The 15046-nt window shown below is 42.1% G+C and overlaps 1 pseudogene; it reads left to right on the top strand.

Moving 5' to 3' along the window:
- LOC138637641 (zinc finger protein 91-like) overlaps positions 1-14716 on the top strand; it is a 79611-nt pseudogene extending 64895 nt beyond the window's left edge.
- Positions 14717-15046: the final 330 nt, after the last annotated feature.

Here is a 15046-nt window from a genome sequence, read left to right as displayed (position 1 = left end):
GCGGACCGGAGACGCCCATTTGACCGGACCAGCAGCGGGACCGCCCCTGGGTGAGTATAATCTAACCTCTTTTTCTCCTCTTTCAGGTAACATCGGTGGCTTATATACAGCATTACAGAATGCTATAGATAAGCCCCTGATGACGGTGGTCTTACCTCACCATCGATTTTGGGGGTTACAGGTTCCCTTTAACCAAATTTGAGGGTGAAGAAAGTTGCAAAAATGAAAAAAAAATGCTGCTTGATGAAAAGTGGGAAAAGATGTTTGTGGTCTTCACCTTTTTTTTTAGTACGAAAAAACAGAGAACTGCGCAAGTCCAGGGCTGCTCATATCTGTGTTGTTTCCTTTTCTGACTTTTTATTCTTGAATGCGTCTTTTTATAAATTTGTTGCAAGTTTTTGGATCTCACGTTTTGAAACGTTGCCATCTTCTGGTGTAGAAATCTCCAGATTTATTCTTAGTCTTGTACAGAGAATGAAGTGTAGTTATCTCTTTCTATTATAGTTCCTGCTAGTTTTAGGCACAAAGTACAAGGAGAAGAAACAAAAGTGATGAGAGGCGCGGAGAAACGCGAAATGTGTTTATTTGTGAGAAGAGACGTCTAAGAGGAAGAAGTGATAGAAAAGTACAGATATATAAATGTAAGACGTATTGTGGGCAGATTTACACTGTAGGATCACTGCGAAGGACAAAAGCAAATTCTCTGTCTGGCGCAAAGAGGACATTTGGTGATTACTGTAAAATCTTTTGCTTGAGGTCTTCATTAGAGGACGCAGGAAACCATGCCGTGTGCACCAATGAGGCATCCGAGAAAAGGAGCGTAAATCCTCTGGTGATGAAAGGCTTCTTTACTGTAAATGTAGAGATTACTGAATAGTGTGGGCTCTGGTGTGAACTGAGCACAGCGTCCACTTCACCATAGACCGAGATCATTTTATGCAGAGACGTTTCTGTCATTGTGTAAAGTGCGAGATTAATCTTGATCATGTCTGATGACGACGTGAGACGATGTTCCTCCTCTTAGAGCAGATTGGTTCTTATTTTCATTTTTTAGTCTTCATTTGGATCTAAGATTACTTACTATTACAGAGTTAGTTTTCCTTTTTCTGATGCCTTTACTGTGGGATTCTTCTAGGAAAGTTCTGGTGGAACGACGCATGAACACGAAACCCCCACATCCGTGTCAGTGACCGGTAAGTGCCGCTCGTAAAACCTGTTTCACTGTAAATGTCCCTAATGTTGGTGTCACTGATAGGAAGTTCTGAAATTTGTCTTCCTAATGGTCATTAATATTAGGCCTCACTCAGACGTCCATGTTTTCCATAGATAAAACACGTACCCGTTATCATCTGTGGAGCTGCTCACGTGTCCATGTTTATTTGCGGTGCAAAAACCATCACGGTGACACGTCCGTATCTGATCTGAGTCACAGATCAAAATTAAATCAAATGGTAAAACTGGAGAGACACAAAGCGCAGATAGGGTCTTATCTGATAAAAAGTGGTATAAGATATTATAGGTCTGCTCACCTGGTGGGGACGTGACAGTCACAACTCCTATAGAAGCATGTAAAGGCTGCAGCAGGACCACCAGGGTGATACTTTGCAATAAGGAACACGGTGATTCAGAGTCCGCGCTTCCCAAGGCTGCCCATGTAGTGGGTAGAAGATGTATTTCAGTTTATTTATTTAGTTTTTTTTTTTAGAAGACAATCACTGATGGTAAAAATGTACATGTCATGTCATCTGGGGGTCTTTGTTATGTTCTCACGCTGTAAATTGAATGGTAAGACATTTATGGTAGAATCTAGAATTGTAGCTCGCCAAACAAGAAGAGAAAACGAGATTAAAGAGATTCCTCAAGAATGTTATGAAATGATTCAAACGGCAGCCCGTCCTAGTCACATGTGATGATGGGCGGCTGCAGTCTGAAGAAACACTGCTCCTGAGACTTATGTCTCAACTGACAGAGGAGCTGTATCGTAAGTGCACATAACGTAGCTGCTGGAGAAGTGCTGGGACGGAAGAAGAACCAAATCTCCTCGGCTGAGTGAGCACGGACGACTTTGTGCTCAGTCAGCTGAAGAGAAGATTTATTTCTTCTGTCACACAGTTCTCCGGCATCTCACCGGTACGTGTGCTTACGATACATCTCCTCTGTCAGTTGAGACATAAGTCTCAGGAGCTATGTTTCTTCCGAATGCCGTCTTGCTACCTGACTAGGATGGCCCGCTGTATGAATTGTGTATCGGAGTCATTTTATTACATTTTTGAGGACACTGAGAAAAATCTGGAGAAGAAGTAAAGCACACTTTCCTGATATCCTTGGAGGGAATGTAAAAACTGATGACTTAACCTTTTTTTTTAATTATCCGAAAATGTATATTTCCTGTACACGATATTGGGGGCGGTCATCGTGTCTGGGACTCTATTGCCTTATGAGCAGTGCAGATATTTGCTTTACCGCAGTGGCAGGAACATACATAAACTGGAGATGGCTCCTTGGTTTGTCTTAGAGAATGTTGTAGGCACGATCTACAAGTTGACTTAATTCACCAGATAAAATAAGTATAAATTATAACTTTTTATTAACTTCGTTAACCCTTCAATGCTACATGATAAATATATCTGCCATGGAGCCTCTCTGGGCATATGAAATGGGCTCAGGAGTTGTATTATGCAGCCGTCATCTGAGTCTAACACCATCAACTGACGCTCGCTCCAGTCACCGCAGTTAATCCCTTAAATGCCGCTGTTAATCACTGACCGCAGCATTTAAACTGTGCAATCCTGCACAAACATAAGGTGTCCATTGACCGCCTGATCTGCTTACACATGCCGCACCTACACAATGACAAGCAGTCTGTCGGTCAATGTGCCGAGGAGCGATTACCGTGCTCACAGTATCATGAGCAGTGACTTTCACCGCTCCCTGCACCGCTCCGATCACTGGAAACAAGCGGCCGCACAGACGATATCAGTTTTTCTCCCTGTAGCCACTGCTCCAGTTAGGCAGCCGGACATGATGTAAACTCTATTTACCTGCAGATTAACCTTATATCTACATTTATATAGCGTTTCTATAGGCGATGGGGTTCCCTTTAAACTTTGTTGTCTTTTGACTCTCCAAAAATGCAATATACAGGTGCTTCTCACAAAATTAGAATATCATCAAAAAGTTTCAGTTCTTCAATACAAAAAGTGAAACTCATATAGTCTATAGAGTCATTACACACAGTGATCTATTTCACATGTTTATTTCTGTTAATGTTGATGATTATGGCTTACAGCCAATGAAAACCCAAAAGTCATTATCTCAGTAAATTAGAATACTTTATAACACCAGCTTGAAAAAATGGTTTTAAAATCTGAAAGTATTCAGACCCCTTTACATTTTTCACTCTTTGTTTCATTGCAGCCATTTGGTAAATTCAAAAAAGTTCATTTTTTTCTCATTAATGTACACTCTGCATCCCATCTTGACTGAAAAAAACAAATGTAATAATTTTTGCAAATGTAATAAAAAAGAAAAACTGAAACATCACATGGTCATAATTATTCAGACCCTTTGCTCAGACACTTATATTTAAGTCACATGCTGTCCATTTCCTTGTGATCCTCCTTGAGATGGTTCTACTCCTTCATTGGACTCCAGCTGTGTGTAATTAAACTGATAGGACTTGATTTGGAGCTGCGCACACCTGTCTATATAAGACATCTCAGCTCACAGTGCATGTCAGATCAAATGAGAATTTATGAGCTCAATGGAACTGGCCAAGGAGCTCAGAGACAGAATTGTGGCAAGGCACAGATCTGGCCAAGGTTGCAACAGAATTTCTACAGTACTCAAGGTTCGTAGGAGCACAGTGGCCTCCATAATCCTTAAATGGAAGAAGTTTGGGACCACCAGAAGTCTTCCTAGACCTGGCCGTCCAACCAAACTGAGCAATCGTGGGAGAAGAGCCTTGGTGAGAGAGGTAAAGAACCCCAAGATCACTGTGGCTGAGCTCCAGAGATGCAGTAGGAAGATGGGAGAAAGTTCCACAAAGTCAACTATCACTGCAGCCCTCCACCAGTCGGGCCTTTATGGCAGAGTGACACGACGGAAGCCTCTCCTTAGTGCAAGACATATGAAAGCCTGGATAGTTTGCTAAAAAACACATGAAGAACTCCCAGACTATGAGAAATAAGATTCTCTGGTCTGATGAGACGAAGATAGAACTATTTGGTGATAATTCTAAGCGGTATGTGTGGAGAAAACCAGGCACTGCTCATCACCTGCCCAATACAATCCCTACAGTGAAGCATGGTGGTGGCAGCATCATGCTATGGGGGTGTTTTTCAGCGGCAGGGACAGGACGACAGGTTGTCCTTGAAGGAAACATGAATGCAGCCAAGTACAGAGATATCCTGGAAGAAAACCTCTTCCAGACTGCTCTGGACCTCAGACATGGACGAAGGTTCACCTTCCAACAAGACAATGACCCTAAGCACACAGCTAAAATAACAAAGGAGTAGCTTCAGAACAACTCTGTGACCATTCTTGACCGGCCCAGCCAGAGCCCTGACCTAAACCCAACTGAAAATCTCTGAAGAGACCTGAGAATGGCTGTCCACCAACGTTCACCATCCAAACTGGCGGAACTGGAGAGGATCTGCAAGTAAGAATGACAGAGGATCCCCAAATCCAGGGTTGAAAAACTTGTGGCATCATTCCCAAGAAAACTCATGGCTGTACTAGCTCAAAAGGTGCTTCTATTCAATACTGAGCAAAGGGTCTGAATGCTTATGACCATGTGATATTTCAGTTCTTATTTAATAAATTTGCTAAAATTTCTACATTTCTGGGTTTTTTCAGTCAAGATGGGGTACAGAGTGTACATTAATGAGAAAAAATGAACTTTTTTGAATGTACCAAATGGCTGCAATGAAACAGAGTGAAAAATTGAAAGGGGTCTGAATACTTTCCGTACCCACTGTATGTTCAGTAAATGCACTCAATACTTGGTTGGGGCTTCTTTTGCATCAATTACTGTATCATTGCTGCGTGGAATGGAAGCAATCAGCCTGTGGCACTGCTGAGGCGTTGTGGAAGCAGGGCTTCGGAGTCGTGGAGTCGGAGTCAGAGTTTGAGCCCATTTTGGTGGAGTTGGAGTCGGTATAAAATGGACCGACTCCGACTCCTAAAATATATAATAAATTAGGTACAGTAGTTCAATGCAGTTTGTGGGGAATATTTTTATCATAAGAATTTGGGCAAGTTATGAAATGTCCTATAAATGTCTGTTCTATTCCTGATCTACGATCTAGACTTTTACCGGAGATGAATCTGTGCTGCAGTTTATGTTCATGATAAGTAGTGAAGCTCCTCCTCTACAGATAAGTGGAAAAATAACAAACACACAGGGAAGGAATACCTGTATTTATCTCAGAACTTCTGGAATGAACAGGAAAGCAGGATTAAGGCAAGTACTTCTTAAAGCATATCTAAACTTTCAATAAACTATGCATAAATCAATAGTCCAGTACATGTTGTCTCTGTATGCTTGATGTTTTAGTTTGTTTTTCCTCTTAGCTCATGTTTAGATAAATTAGCTGCTCTGATGACTTATATACACTATACATAGAATATAAGGGGGAAAACAGTTTTCTAACATCTCAAGTTCAGAAATACAGTAACAGGATCGATGAGAACATATATATATTTGTGTGTGTGTTCTGCAATATGATTCTGCACAAACATGCTCCCTCCCTCCTCCCCTTTTCATAGACTGTGAAGAAATATGATGTGAAGCATTTAGCGAGCTGTACCCTGAGACAAGCCTGACATTGAAAGTTCAGCATAAAGCTGTCTAACATATTTACAAACTTTATACTTATCTGTCCTATTGATTTATGCAAAGATTGTTTTATTTATATCCTAAATTATATAGTGCATGATTCCTTTATCTTGCAAGAATTCCAATATATCTTATTTTTTTACAGGACAAAATTATTTTGAGAGCAAATTTACATGATTACAAAATGTCTAAGAAGCATCTTATGAAGCCAGCTGTATTTGAGCATTTTACGGTGACTCAAGATAAAAAACATTTTGTGTGTCAGTGTATAAGTGACCCAGATGAAAACAAATGCAGTGATGCCAAAATCAGGCAGTGATAAAAAAAAATGCTCCTCCAATAGCTTCCAATCTAAGAAGACATTTACAACGCTGCTATCCAGAAGTTTACAAAGCTGAGATTGAAAAAGATCACAGCAGCACCAAGGAACCAGAGACCAGCACTTTCCGCCAGGCAAAAGAGGAGGAAAGAGCGTTTCAAACATCAGTTACAAGATATTTTGTAAGTGACAAAGTTACTGTAACAATGACAGATGATGTGTTTAAAAGACCGCTCATCGACCTTTTTGGGAAGGACAGTGTACCATTATCATTATTTGCACGACCAGCTTTTACAGCTCTCAATGGAGAAATGGCTCACAAACTTGGTGTTTCTGTTGAAAGAGAAAGTATTAGAAAATTAGTGATTGAAGAAGCCCTTAACCAAAAGGAAGATCTTAATAAGACTCTCGAGATGCTTTGTGTTTCTTAAAATGGATGCCTGCACACGTCACAAAGTGAACCATTTTGCTATGAACGTTTGATATGTTTGTGACAATAAAAAAATTGTTACTAAGACGCTGCCAGTAAAAGATACTAAAGGTCATCCCAGCAGCCAGTTTCTCCAGTCCTTAGTGGAAAAAGTTCTGCAAGATTATGAACTAAAAAAAACAACAACAGGTTCTTGTTATTGTAACTGATAATGCTGCAAACACGATAAGTACAATTAAACTGCTGAATGAGCATAATGAAGGTGAACAGCAGCTAGAAGAACATTTCACATTCAGTATGTTGGAAATGGAAGGCCACAGTCCTGTTCCCATAACGGAGGAACAAACAGATATTACTACAGAAGAACAGCAAAATTATTCTTTACAATTAGATGATCTTGTTGAAGCTGCTTCACACCTCTTTCCTATTCAGCACATGCACTGTGTTGTGCACACGCTGCAGCTGGCAATAAGAGATAGTCTGCTAGAGGGAGATGCTGGAACTCTGATTAGCAAAGTGAAAAAATTGGCTATTGCTGCCAGTACCCCTAAAATTGATTCCATCTTGAAGAGACGTGCTGGAAAACGGGCAATTGTGCATCAAGTCACTCGGTGGGGCAGCACCTCTTTAATGATTGAGCGTTTGCTTGAGCTGAAATCCTTCTTTGTAGATATGGCCAACCCTCAGGTAACACTACATGAAGGTCAATGGACACAGGTGGCTGAATTGAAGGAATTTCTTCATCACCCATGTACAGTGACTAAAAAGTTAAAAGCTGAGATCTAACTCCTGGCATTTTCATAAAGGAGTGGTAGAACTTGTTGTTTTGCCTGTCCCAATGAGGAGGTTTAATCGCAGATGGCATTGTTGCTTCAATGAAACGGAGAGAGACACTGCTATTAGAAAATAAAATTCTTCTGGCAGCTGTTTATGTGGACCCGAGTCATGGTATATTGCTGGATGATCAACAGCTTACTAAAGGAAAAGAAGCTCTGATTGAGGTAGCAGTTAGGATGAGTGGCTACAGGACGGCCAAGAGCAAGAGGACTCGGGTCCTGCCACTGCTGCTGCTGCCGTTTCTTCATCATCAGATGAGGAGTTTGATTTTGAAGAGTATTTGGATGACATGGAGCAGGCAAAGCGTCGCCACAGGGAAAAAGACTCCACTCCCATAGAAAACCATATTTCAGCAAAATGTTTCACTTGCTCTGAAAGAAGTAGAAGAGTTCAATCGTTCATTAAAACTGACTGTGCACAAGGCAATTCCTTTATACCCTGAAATTGTTAGAGATGTCGCCCATTTGGTTACTGCTTTGCCACCAACCCAAGTTAGTGTAGAGAGGTTGTTCTCTAGGCTTAAAAAAAAATAGGTCAGATTTGAGGTAATCTATAAAAGAGGGGATCTGATGGAGGCGATACTATTTCTCAGAACAAATTCATAGACTGCACAAATGTTATTCAGTATGTTTTTGTTAAATACTTTTTTTTTACACTTACTGCATAGTGTATAATAAATTGTAAGTATGAAAAGGTTTTTTGCTCTAAAGTTGTATTCCAATAAATATATTGTATTATAATAATGATTAAAAGCCTGATGTTACCATTTTACCACAGTAAACTTGTCACTTAAACATGAGCCATGTATGAGGGAGTCGGAGTCGTGGAGTCAGTCATGATGGAAACTGAGGAGTCGGAGTTGGAGATTTAGCCTACCGACTCCACAGCAATGTATGGAATATAACACCCAATTTAGTAGGAAAATGTAAATTTTATTAGTTACAAATAAATTGAACAGAATAGGATCAGGTAGTGAAGGCTACCAATGTCCGGACATACAGATACACAAATGGGCAGTAAATAAAGTGCTTAGTGCAAAGTATTGCAAGAGGAACGTAAAAATAATGGGCAGAAAAGTGTAACACCAAAAGTAATGGTAAATGCGCGCTAAATACATGAAACCCAAATTCCCCCACATTAACCTTGCTTATCCATGGTGTATCTGAGTCAGGACACGCACCACGCCAACACCGACGCGCGTTTCGCTTATCTTTCTCAAGGTGCGCACCTAAGGTCGAACACAACACCTTGGACCACTGACAACAGTCCAGTTCTTTTCCTCCTTGGCCCAGGTGAGACGCTTCTAGCGTTGTCTATTGGTCATGAGCGGCCGGACACAAGGAATGTGACACTTGTAGCCCATGTCCTGGACACATCTGTGTGATGAAGCAATGACCCCAGCAGCAGTCCGCTCCTTGTGAATATCCCCCACATTTTTGAATGGCCTCTCCTTAACAATCCTTTCAAGGCTGCGGTTATCCCGGTTGCTTGTGCACCTTTTTATTGTATTATTTCGGAGAGTCAAAAGACAACAAAGTTTATAGGGAACCCCATCGCCTATAGAAACGCTATTTACATGTGGATATAGGGTTAAAGAAAAAGGTAAAGGAAAAAAAGCAAATGGGGAGAAAAAAAAATGTCTATGAAAAGAAAAGTCTAAAACAGCAGGCCCTAGCTCTGATAAGTGAACTGCGTCACTTACCAAAATTTGGCGGCTGCTGGATGTGCGCACGGGGGTGGCGCAAGGGGGGTGAAAAAGAAAAATGGAAAACAGACGGGACGAGCTCTGATAAGTGAACTGCGTCACTTATCAAAGTTCGGCCGCTGCAGGAAGTGCGTACAGAGTTGGCGCAAGGGGGACTGGGAAAAAAAAGCAAACACGAGTGTTGATCGGTGAACTGCTTAACCAATCAACGCTCGGCGGCTGCTAAATGGGTGCACGGAGGCGGCGCAAAGGGGGGTGGAGTTGTGTAAAAAGGGGGATGGGGAGGATTGGGGTGGATGAAGAGAGATCGGGCAAATAACCCTTATATCTTTATTATTATTTATTTATATAGCACCATTAGTTCCATGGTGCTGTACATAACAAGGGGGTTACATACAGAGTTATAGATATCGTTTACAGTAAACAGGTTTACAGTGACGGACTGGTACAGAGGGGAGAGGAGCCTGTCCTCGCGGACTTACATTCTATCTTTATGATGACATAGATAAAACACTGAAGTTTATTTAAATTAAATTTAAAACCATGAAACAACTACAGACAGATATCCACATAAAACACACAACCGTGCACTCTAGATTTACCCTGCTAATAGAGCCTATATACAATTCCTGCCTGTCAGCGGAGGTTGGCACCCTACACATAGATACAAGAATGGCGCCCCGACTCACCGTCGGCTGACCCTATGTCTCCTATTTTGCGCCCTGACATAAGTGTCTCATATGCGCCAACATTTATACTAGACCAGAAATGATAGGCGGGATTGAGAAACAATTAGTGTATATATGTATATACATATACACATAGGCCTAATGTGTGGCAGGGTAAGATACACAGACAAAGATAATATGTGCAAAACAGAAAAGTGCTCGTGCTTAAAAAATAGACCTCACTACCTCTGTCCCCTGCTGATATACGCCCTGCCTAGCTGTGGGGGTTGGCACCCTACATGTCAGCGGATATTGCGCCCCCACTCATCGATGGCTGACCCTGGGACACCCTGCTGATATTCTAATGATAATTTTTAAATGGGTGATAACCACAAATATATACATACAAAAACGGGCAAGGCAAAAAAGGCCGCAACATTCAGCTCTAATCTTCAGCCGAAGATTACATTAGATGCCACAAATTAGGCCTATGTGTATATGTATATACATATATACACTAATTGTTTCTCAATCCCGCCTATCATTTCTGGTCTAGTATAAATGTTGGCGCATATGAGACACTTATGTCAGGGCGCAAAATAGGAGACATAGGGTCAGCCGACGGTGAGTCGGGGCGCCATTCTCGTATCTATGTGTAGGGTGCCAACCTCCGCTGACAGGCAGGAATTGTATATAGGCTCTATTAGCAGGGTAAATCTAGAGTGCACGGTTGTGTGTTTTATGTGGATATCTGTCTGTAGTTGTTTCATGGTTTTAAATTTTATTTAAATAAACTTCAGTGTTTTATCTATGTCATCATAAAGATATAAGGGTTATTTGCGTTAATAGATTGATTTTTTGACCCTTTTTTTGGCTGGTTATCATCTCATGATTACTACATCTCCTTCTTTTCTTCAGCAGGAATTGTGGTGTCACAGGCACCACAAGTCCCAGCACAGGAGGAGATCTAGCAGTATTACCGCTCTGCAGGAATCCTCAGCTAGTGTGAGGATTCCTGCAGAGCAGTCAGACAGGTGACAGACAGGTCTCAGAGCGGTCATACTGCTGCTGTTACTTTTCATTGGTGGGATTGATGATCACAATGATCCCACCAATCAGAGGTGGCCTTGGTGACGCCGTTGTTGCTAGGCACCGGCCTAGGATCGGAGCTCACAGCTCTGATCCTAGGCAGGTCACCGGCAGGTCACAGCGCGGTCACATGGCAGCTGTGCCTTGTGATTGACACGATCGACGATTACATTGATAGCGCCAATCAGCAGCTGCAGGCCATACTAGGCCTGTCCTTGGCAGCGGCCTAGGATCGGTGCCATTACCGCACTGATCCAGGCCGTTACTGGCAGGGCACAGAGCGGTAATACTGCCGCTGTGCCCTGCGATTGGCGCAATTGATGTGCTCGTTGATCGCGCCAATCTAAGCAATTTTGGCCGATGCCTGGCGTTGCCAGGCACCGGCCTAGGATCAAGTACATCGGTACTCGATCCTAGCCTTGGACATCACTCTGATTGGCTGAAGCAATGAGAAGGGCTGCAATTGGCTGTTCAGAATTGAACAGCCAATCACAGCGATCGGGAGGCCGGATGGAGGAGGACAAAGCCCTGGATTCCATCACCATCTTCCCTGAGGTAAGATGGCGTCGGAATTTTAATGGGATCACCACGACTTATGTCGCATTAAAGGGAATGACGTACTATTCCGTCCATGGGGATTAAGTCCCAGGTCACATGGACGGAATAGTACGTCGGGTTTCAAGGCTCGTCCACCACTTGGGACAACCCTTTCTGAATCCCCATTTTTTGGGGCCAGAAAAGCAGTAACAACTACACCCCCTTCCAGTGCCGTTCTACCGATGTTGGCGCTGGCTCTCGAAGTGATCGGTGGCTTCACTATCCTCTCCTTCAGACAAATCAAGAATTCTGGATGGACGAGCGCTGCTGCTGCCCTGTAATTTTCTCCAGATATCAGTTATTCCCGTAGGAGAGTGAAGCCATCGCTGATTAAGTGGGGACATGTACAGAGAATAAAAAGTAACACAAAGTTGACCAGTTACAGGTGACGTGAGGGCCCTGCTGCTCGCAAGCTACAATCTATAAGGAAAGTAGGGGGGACACTATAGATAGAGCGTGCTGTTATGTACGATCCGGACATCATTATAATAAATAAGGGTTTTCCTATTAATCTGCAGGATCCGTCATCAGCCAGGATCTGTCTGAGTGCAGTCACCGTGCGCTATTAAGTGCAAGGTGGATGTGGAGACAGATAAATAGGAGGAAGCAGACTATGATTAACATTTAGAAGGAGGGAACAGGGGAGAGTTAGGTTAGTGAGTTGAGGTGACAGGCCTGGCTAAACAGATGTGTTTTTAAAGCACTCCTAAAAAACATGGGGGTAGGTATTAGAAGGATCATTTTTGGTAATGCATTCCAGATAACTGGCTCAGCACGGGAAAAGTCTTGGTGACGGAGGTGCCAGGTTTGTATTATGGAGGATGTTAGTCTTAGATCGGTTATGGAATGGAGGGCACGGATAGGCTAATAGACGTAGATGAAGGAGATGTAGAGTGGTGCAGAACTGTGGATACCTTTTGTGGGTGAGATAGAAGTTTATATTGTATTCTTTAGCTGATGGGTAACCAGTGTAATGACTCGCACAGGATGGCGGCATCGGTGAAGCGGCTGGACAGAAATAAGACCCTGACTGCCGCATTCAGGAAGGATTGGAGAGGAAAAAGTTTGGATAGAAGGAAACCATTGAGTAAAGGGAAAAAAATGCTGGAATGGTGCTTTAAATAATCTGTTAATAAAAAATAATACCCCAAACATTTTTTGTTTGTTTTTTTTCAGTTCAAAAGACAATGAGAGGTTCCTGGGGACATCACCATTTATATCCCTGTTATGATGAAGAAAATAACAATACCTTACAAGCTAATTCATTACTTCCTAATGAACCCACAGTCCTTCCCAGCAGAGATCTGTCTATAGATCCTTCTGATCAGAAGATTCCTTCATATAGTAAAACACTGATTGGCAAACAAACAAGTAGATATAGTCAGGGGAAAATATTCCCACATGGAAAAGATTTGAAAAAAGAATCTAATATTTCTGTGCTTGAGAAAAATCACAGAGATCTAATTTCATTTTCATGTTCAGAATGTGGGAAATCCTTTAAAGGGGCAATTAATTATATTAAACATCAGATAACTCACATAGAAGAGAAACCACTACCATACCTTAACACCCAGCCAAATGTTGTGAGTGATCCAAGAAGTCAAAAGGAAGAGAAGCCATTTTCATGTCCTGATTGTGAAAAGTGTTTTGACAAAAAAGCTAATCTTCTTTTACATCAGAGAACTCGCACAGGGGAGAAGCCATTTTCATGTCCTGAATGTGGGAAATGTTTTAGTAAAAAAGCAACTCTTATGGAACACCTAAAAACTCATACAGGAGAGAAACCATTTCCATGTTCTGAATGTGGGAGATGTTTTACCGACAAATCTGGTCTTATTAAACATCAAAGAATTCACACAGGGGAGAAGCCATTTTTATGTCCTGAATGTGGGAAGTATTTCAGCCGGAAATCAAATCTTGAGGGACATCTAAAAATGCACAGAGGGGTAAAGCCATTTTCATGTTCTGAATGTGGGAAGTGTTTTAGCCACAATTCAGCTTTTATTCATCATCAGATAACTCACACAGGAGAGAAGCCATTTTCATGTCCTGAATGTGGGAAATGTTTTAGCAATAAATCTAATCTTGTAGGACATCTCAGAAGTCACACCGGGGAGAAGCCATTTAAATGTTCAGAATGTGGGAAGTGTTTGAGTCAGAAATCAAGCCTTGTTAAACATCTGAGAACTCACAGAGGGGAAAAGCCTTTTTCATGCTCAGAATGTGGGAAATGTTTTAGTCAAAAAGCAAATCTTGTGGAACACCTAAGAATTCACACTGGGGAGAAGCCATTTTCATGTTCAGAATGTGGAAGATGTTTTAGCGAGAAATCAGGTCTTCTTAAACACAAGAGAACTCACACAGGGGATAAGCCCTTCTTATGTCCTGAATGTGGAAAGCGTTTCAGTCGGAAATCAAATCTTGAGGACCATCTAAGATCTCACAGAGGAGAAAAGCCATTTTCATGTTTATAATGTGGGAGATGTTTTAGCCAGCAATCCAGTGTTAAATTACATCAGAGAATTCACACAGGGGAGAAACCGTTTTCATGTCTTGAATGTGGGCGATGTTTCAGTCGTAAGTTATATCTTATGGAACATCTAAGAATTCACACGGGGGAGAAGCCATTTTCATGTTCAGAATGTGGGAGATGTTTCAGCCAGAAATCGAGTCTTTTTAATCATCAGAAATCTCACTGTCGGGAGAAGTCTTTTTACAGTTCAGCTCTATAACTATAACCCCTGGACACCCATGTCAGGGTAGTACTAAGCAGATCAAAGTCTGCAGAGGACCTGTGTCAAGGTAAAAATATATGTCTTTATACCCTTTTGTACTTTTATATATTCTTATGCTGTGAAACAATAAGTTTTTCCCCTTCGCTTGCTAATGCAAATTTAACTGTATTTAAGATGGCTGCCAGTATTCACCTTTGCCCCACTTTCAGGCTGAAGAAACAAGTTTCACATTCCAGAAGGACAAGTATCATTTCTCTGGAAATGATACTTAAAGTGATGTGGACAAGATGTGGACAAAGGAAGATTCATCAGATGATGTCAGAGCCAATCAGAAGGACTGAATACTAGATACATTGCTTAACCCCCGCCTAACCCCGCCCTCTGCACACCTTCCCCCAATGGACCATGTAATATTGTGTTTTAGGAAATAAAGTTCAGTAGTTGCTGTGAGGTTACCACTACGTGTGGAAGCATAAGCAGACTCTGAGTTTGAACCAGCTTTTGTCTGACTCATTCTTCACTCCGGTACCACTGCTTTTAATCTGATTTGGAATGACTGGTGGATGAAGGGTATTGTCGTGACGACCCCGACAATTTGGCGCCCAACGTGGGGCGTGGCCCGCGATCCGAGACCCCCTGGACCCATGCCTGGACGTCCGTGGACGACACCCGTAGTGGCTGACCTCGAGGACTGATCACCCTCCAAACACGGTAAGTGGAGATCGCATACTATGTATGTGTCACACTTGCTAGTGTTTCAGCCATTATTGGTTAGTCTGTGGTCTCCTTGGGTCTGGGGAGTGACTGGTCGAGTGGTGAGACCGAGC

This window comes from Ranitomeya imitator, chromosome 5, assembly GCF_032444005.1.
Source record: "Ranitomeya imitator isolate aRanImi1 chromosome 5, aRanImi1.pri, whole genome shotgun sequence".
Lineage (NCBI taxonomy): Eukaryota > Metazoa > Chordata > Amphibia > Anura > Dendrobatidae > Ranitomeya > Ranitomeya imitator.
The sequence above is the reverse complement of the archived record's forward strand: the minus strand, read 5'-3'. Positions and strand labels throughout refer to the sequence as shown.